We start from the raw sequence: 6,643 nt of genomic DNA on the forward strand, positions 1-6,643 counted from the left end.
CCGGAAATTGGGACGCTGTCATTCCGCCCCCTCCGGGGGGCGGGGATGAGTGGTGGGCAGCTCCACCAATGGTGTCTGGAGTCCGGGGCGAGGGCGGGCTGTCCCGGCGGCCATCTTGAATTCGGGCAGAAGCCACACTTTTATTAGCTTCGCTATGCCCTCAGCTCTACGGCGCGTGCGTGTCCTTTCTCATTCGCGCAAATCGAGGCACCCGCTGCTTCTGGAAGATCCCGGTCTAAATGTGTCACCTGCGTTTGGGATCTATTAGAATCCTTAAATTAAAATCTCATCTGTAATTTTTGTGTAGCTTTTCTCATCCTTGGAGTCAAAACAGTAGAGGCCAGTGTGCAGCAGGAAGGACGAAAGGTAGACAACCAATTTTGAAGCTTGGGGACTCAAAAAATGCAGGAATAAGGGACATCCTAGAGGTGGATTAAATGACATTAAGGGTCGCTTCAACTCTGAAACGATTTGCCTACGCATGGATTTAAAACAAGAGGAAGAGCTCTTTAAATGAGGGGCTGGGAGGCCTGGAGTGGAGAGTCAATTCATTTCAAAATAGACATTTCTATAATTCAACAACAAAATGACAACAACCCAATTAAAAAATGGGCAAAGGACTTGAATAGATATTTCTCCAAAGATATACAAATAGCCAACAAGCACATGAAAAGGTTCTCAATATCATTAATTATTAGGGAAATATGAGTCAAAACCATGAGATCCTTTTTAAAAAAATATTTTTTTTATTGATTTTTTACAGAGAGGAAGAGAGAGGGATAGAGAGCTAGAAACATCGATGAGAGAGAAACATCAATCAGCTGCCTCCTGCACACCTCCCACTGGGGATGTGCCCGTGATCAAGGCACACGCCCCTGACCAGAATCGAACCTGGGACCCTCCAGTCCGCAGGCTGACACTCTATCCACTGAGCCAAACTGGTCAGGGCAAAACCATGAGATCCTATTTCACACCCACTAGGATGGCTATAATTGACATACAAACAAATAAAAACCCACAAAGTAACAAGTGTTAGCAAGGATATGGAGAAGTTGGATGCCGGAAGCCGGTCCATCCTTGCTGCTTGACACAGTCGCTGCAGGGAAGAAACATCTGCACAGCATATGTTTCAAGGCACCTGGCGTATATGGCATACTGTTCTTAATATGTTTGCTCCCCCTTTAGCACTATGTGTTTTAAACAAGACCACCTCCCCGAGAAAGGTTGTTTGCCCAGGTGAGGATTTTTTCCCTGGAGTTAGGGATTAACAGGACTAAGGAAGAGAATAAATCAGTAAATCCCCCTAGTGTTACAGAAATACCATGTACTACTTATGAAGAACTTGGAATAAGACTGTTGACAATAAATTTGGGACTTGTTGGGCCCACATCCCCAGGGGTCTGCCCACCAGGGAAAGCACCAAAGCCTATACCCCTGGAGACAGGGCAGTCCCAGAAAGGCAAGCAGCGAGGCTGGGAGGACATAACCTTTACTGGGTAGGATAATCTCCTTCAGTCACTTCCTTGTATCTTATCAGTAGAGCAGTGACCTTAGAATAGCCTTTACAATGGAACACAGAGATTAACCTAGACAGGATTAAACTCAACAGAACTAGATTAACAAACGCCCTAACCTTTGGAATAGAATGGATAGGATTAAAATCAACTGGTATAAATACAGATGTAACAGGACAATAAAGACCGAACCTGGCTGGAGAACCTAGCTACAGAACCTGGCAGGAGAACCTCGCTATGCTGATCAACTGAAGGCTGCCTCCGTGTCATTCCTTCTTCGCTGACTCTGTCCACACCTTTGGGAACCCCTGAACCTGCTGGGGCTGGACCCTAACAGTTGGAGAATTGAAACCCTCAGACTTTGCTGGTGGGAATGTAAAATGGTGCATCTGATGTGAAAAAGTTTGGTGTTTCCTCAATAAGTAAATAAAATTACCATATGACCAAGCGATTTCACTCTGAATATATACACAAAAAATTAAAAAACAAGTGTTCAAATAAAAGTTTGTATAGGAATGTTCATAGCGGCACTATTTACAGTAGCAAAAAAGTAGAAACAAACTATGGTATATACAATGAAATATTATTCAGTGATAAAAAGTGATGAAGTATTGATAAATACTACAACATGGGTGAATCTTGAAGCCATTATGTTAAGTGAAATAATCCAGATACAGAAGTCACATATTGTATAATTCCATTCATATGAAATATGCAGAATAGACATCTACAAAGACATAAAGCAGCCCTCTGGTCAGGGCCTGGGGGAAGGAAGAATGGGCGATGACTACCTAATTGTACAGAGCTTCATTTTTGGATGATAAAAATGTTTTGGCATGCATATAAGCATAACCAATGGACATAAGACACTGGGGGATAGGGGAGGCTAGGGGACTGTCTAGGGCGGGGGGATAAAATGGATACATATGTAATACCCTTTGTAATACTTTAAGCAATAAAAAAAAATGTTTTGGAAGTAGAGAGTGGTGATGATTGTACAACATTGTAAACTCCCTCTCCCTTTGTCTCTGAAATATATACACACATACATATACACATACATGCCGGAAGCCGGTCCATCCTTGCTGCTTGACACAGTCACTGCAAGAAAGAAACATCTGCACAGCATATGTTTCAAGGGACCTGGCGTATATTGCATACTGTTCTTAATATGCTTGCTCCCTTTAGCGCTGTGTGTTTTAACCAAGGTCACCTCTCCGAGAAAGGTTGTTTCCCCAGGTAGGGATTTTCCCCTGAAGTCAGGGAGGGGATAAAACTCCTTTACTAAGTGCCAGGCGGGTAGTTAATCACTTTAACTACAAACAATCACGCTTAAACTACATAATCTTTACTCCCTGGAATGGAGATAAGAAACTCCCTAACCTTTGCAATAGAAATTGACAGGATTAAAATCAACTGGTATAAATACGGATGTAACAAGACAATAAAAACCAGAACTTCGCTGGAGATCCAGACCAGAACTTGGCTGGAGATCCTGGCTAGAGATCCTAGCTAGGCTGCTGATCAACTGAATGCTGTCTCCGTGTCATTCCTTCTTCGCCGACTCCATCCACACCTTTGGGGACCCCTGAACCTGCTGGGGTTGGACCCCAGCACATACACACACATATATATGTATATATATTTAAGAATTGTTCTTTCAAAAAAAATCTAATGGAGATTTCAAACTTAGTGTGATAGCTTTATGTCAATTTGGCTAGGCTATCGTACTGACTTACTCAAACACTAATACTGTTGCTGTGATTGTATTTTTTTAATAATAATATTTATTTATTTATTTTTATTTTTTTTAGAAAGGAAAGAAGGGAGAGAGACATTGATGTGAAGGAGAAACATCAACTGGTTGTCTCTTGCAAACACCCTGAAATCTAGGTATGAGTCCTGACCAGGAATTGAACCCTTGGCCTTTTGGTTTATGAGACAGCCGTCCCAACCAACTCAGCCTTACTGGCCATGGCTCTGATGGAATTTTGTAGGTGTGGTTAACACCTACAATAAATTGGCTTTCAAAGAGATTACCTTGATAATGTAGGTGGGCCTCATCTAATCAGTTAAAAGACCTTTAGGGCATAACTGGGTTTTTCTCTGAAGAGGAAATTCTGCATCAAGACTTCAACATTAAAAAACAAACAAACAAACAAAAACCTCAACATCAGAACTATCTCCTGGAAGAGGCTGCCGGAAAACTGCCCCTCCTGCCACAGCTCCACCAGGCTAGACCAGGTGTGGTGGCAGCAGCAATGGCCTCATGAGAAGACACCAGGATCCAGACAGCCAGCCCCTAAATATGGGCCTTGAGACAGATATGGACACCAGTTCAGGTGGGAAGCCAGCCCACCATCAAAAGGCCATCCCCACAGCTCTCCTAACTTGCATTATTCACTGTGCTCGTGGGAAACAACTCTCCCTGGCGGCACCCCCCGTTGCTGCCCCAAACCACAATTCCAAAATAGGACCTGTCACCTCTCCAATGAATTCCTACATCTTGTTCTGTGGGGACAGCCAACCCCATCTGACTCAGGAGGCACCCTGCCACCCTGCAGAGGGACTGTGACCTCAGCTTCTTCCACAGTCATCCCGCTCTGCCCCCAGGAGCCTCCCAAAGCCAAGGGGAGCACCTGAAGAGGGTGCCCCTAAGGTGTTTGGCTTGGGGAACAGTCATGGGGTCACTCAAAGCTTTCTCCTCCTGTGTCTGTGGGCAGGCAGGTTCACTGAAGAGCCTGACCATAGGAGGAGAGGGCTGGCAGGCCAGCTCAAATGTCCAGGGGCTGCCTTATTGGCCATGGCTGTGATGGAATTTTGTAGGTGTGGTTAACATCTACAATAAATTGACTTTCAAAGAGATTACCTTGATAATGTAGGTGGGCCTCATCTAATCAGTTAAAAGACCTTTAGGGCAAAACTGGGGAAGTCCAGTCCAGCCAGCGTAGCTCAGAGCCCACTGCCTCTTTGCCAGGGTTTGCAAAATGCCAGAGAAAACACCATCGCTTGCTTGGAGCTTAAATTCTTGGAGTGGGGGGAGATGGTGTGGGGGGAAGGGAGGGGAGGGGGTTAAATAACTAAATAAATAAAGACGATTTTGAACAGTGACACAATGAGTGCTGTGCAGAAGCTGAGACACGGTGCTGGGGTGAACGTGATTGGGGCAAAGAGCTTTTCTGATACGGTGGTTGGGAAAGGCCTCTCTGAGTGGGTGGCAATTCAAAATATGATCTAAAAAGTGTCGCCGAAACCGGTTTGGCTCAGTGGATAGAGCGTCGGCCTGCGGACTGAGGGGTCCCGGGTTCGATTCCGGTCAAGGGCATGTACCTGGGTTGCGGGCACATCCCCAGTGGGGGATGTGCAGGAGGCAGCTGATCGATGTTTCTCTCTCATCGATGCTTCTAACTCTCTATCTCTCTCCCTTCCTCTCTGTAAAAAATCAATAAAATATATATTAAAAAAAAAATAAAAAGTGTAAAGGAGCCTTGGGCTGGCATCGAATCCCAGGCCAGGAAGCCCCAGCAGACAGGCAGGGCAGCACGTTGGCTGCTGTCCTCTTAGCTCACATGCAAGTCTGAAGGTCACTGAAGGGCATGAGACAGAACAGGGAAATTTGAGAACCTTAATGGGACTTGGCAACCTGCGGGTAAATGGAAGGGACCGGCTTCTCAAGAGGGGCGGAAGTGCGCAAAAGGGAATGGAATGTCTTATTTGAACAAATCAAATAAAGATACTTATTGAGCATCTACTGCATACCAGGCCGATGCTGCCCCCTAGAGATACAGAAAAAAAGGGTTCCGCTCCATAGAGAAATCATGTTCCCCAGCGGGGAAGTGTGAATGAGGGTGTGTGTAGATCAAAGAGATGCACAGCACTGTGTGAAACACTAAATCAACCCATCTGAGGAAGCATCTCAGGGCTCTCAGATTAAAATCGCTCAATGTCCATTAAAAAACAACAACCAGTCCAGCCAGCGGAGCTCAGTGGTTGAGTGTTGACCTGTGAACCAGAAGGTCAAGGTTGGATTCCCAATCAGAGCATATGCCCCGAGTTGCGGGCTTGATCCCCGTTGTGGGGCGTGCAGGAGGGAGGCAGCCGATCAATGATTCTCTCTCATCATTGATGTTACTATCTCTCCCTCTTCCTTCCTCTCTGAAATCAACATATATATTTAAAAAAACAAAGAGCAGATGAAGTCCCCAGGAGCCCAATCCTGGCCCACGGCCCTTGCCATTGCCCCACGCTGTCCCATTGCCCTTGGCCTGGAGGTTGTCTGGTGAGTCAAGGAGAGGAAGTTTGGAAAGGGTGCTTGGAAAGTGAAACCGCAGGGTAAAAATGTTGGGTAATGGGAGGGTGCAAAGGAGCTAGCAGGGTAGAAAAAAGAGCCAGAGAAGCCGAATAACTCCAGTGAAGGAGCGAACCGGGTCTGGAAGGGAGCCTGCACCCCATGTTCACTGCAGCATGTTCACAACAGCAAAGATGGGGAACAACCCACACGTGCGTCAGCAGATTAACAGCTAAAAAGCATGTGGTATATATATACAATGATTGTTATTCAGCTTCAGAAAGGGACGGATATCCTGTCACATGCTACAGTCGGGTAAACCTTGAGGATATTATGGTGAGTGAAATAAGCCAGCTGTATATTGACGACTTTAGGATAGATTCCACCTAAATGAAGTGCCTGAAGTAGTCAAACTCACAGACAGGGTCGGACGCTGGTTGTCGAGGGCTGGGAGGAGGGGTAATGGGGAGTTGTTGCTCAATGGACATAGACTTTCAGTTCTGCAAAATGAGAAAGTTCTACAGACGCATTATGCAACAAGGTGTCATAGTAAACACCACTGAAAATTGCACATTTAAAAATTGTTGAGAGGATACATTTTATAGTATGTGCTTCTTATCACAATTTAAAAAACTAAAGCAAAAATAAGAAACCATAGTAGAAAGGAGTGGTGAGAAGATTAAGGGTGAAGATTGTGTAAGTCAAGATCAGTTGCTTATGGGTAATTGTGGAAAGTCATTTGAGCAGAGAGGTGGGGGGGGGGGAGAGCCAGACCACAGGGGATTAAAGGTGAGGGTGACATTGGGGGTGGGGTGGGGTGGGGGAGGCAGCCAGTACCTAC

Source organism: Myotis daubentonii, chromosome 18 (assembly GCF_963259705.1).
Source record: "Myotis daubentonii chromosome 18, mMyoDau2.1, whole genome shotgun sequence".
In the NCBI taxonomy this organism is placed as follows: Eukaryota; Metazoa; Chordata; class Mammalia; order Chiroptera; family Vespertilionidae; genus Myotis; species Myotis daubentonii.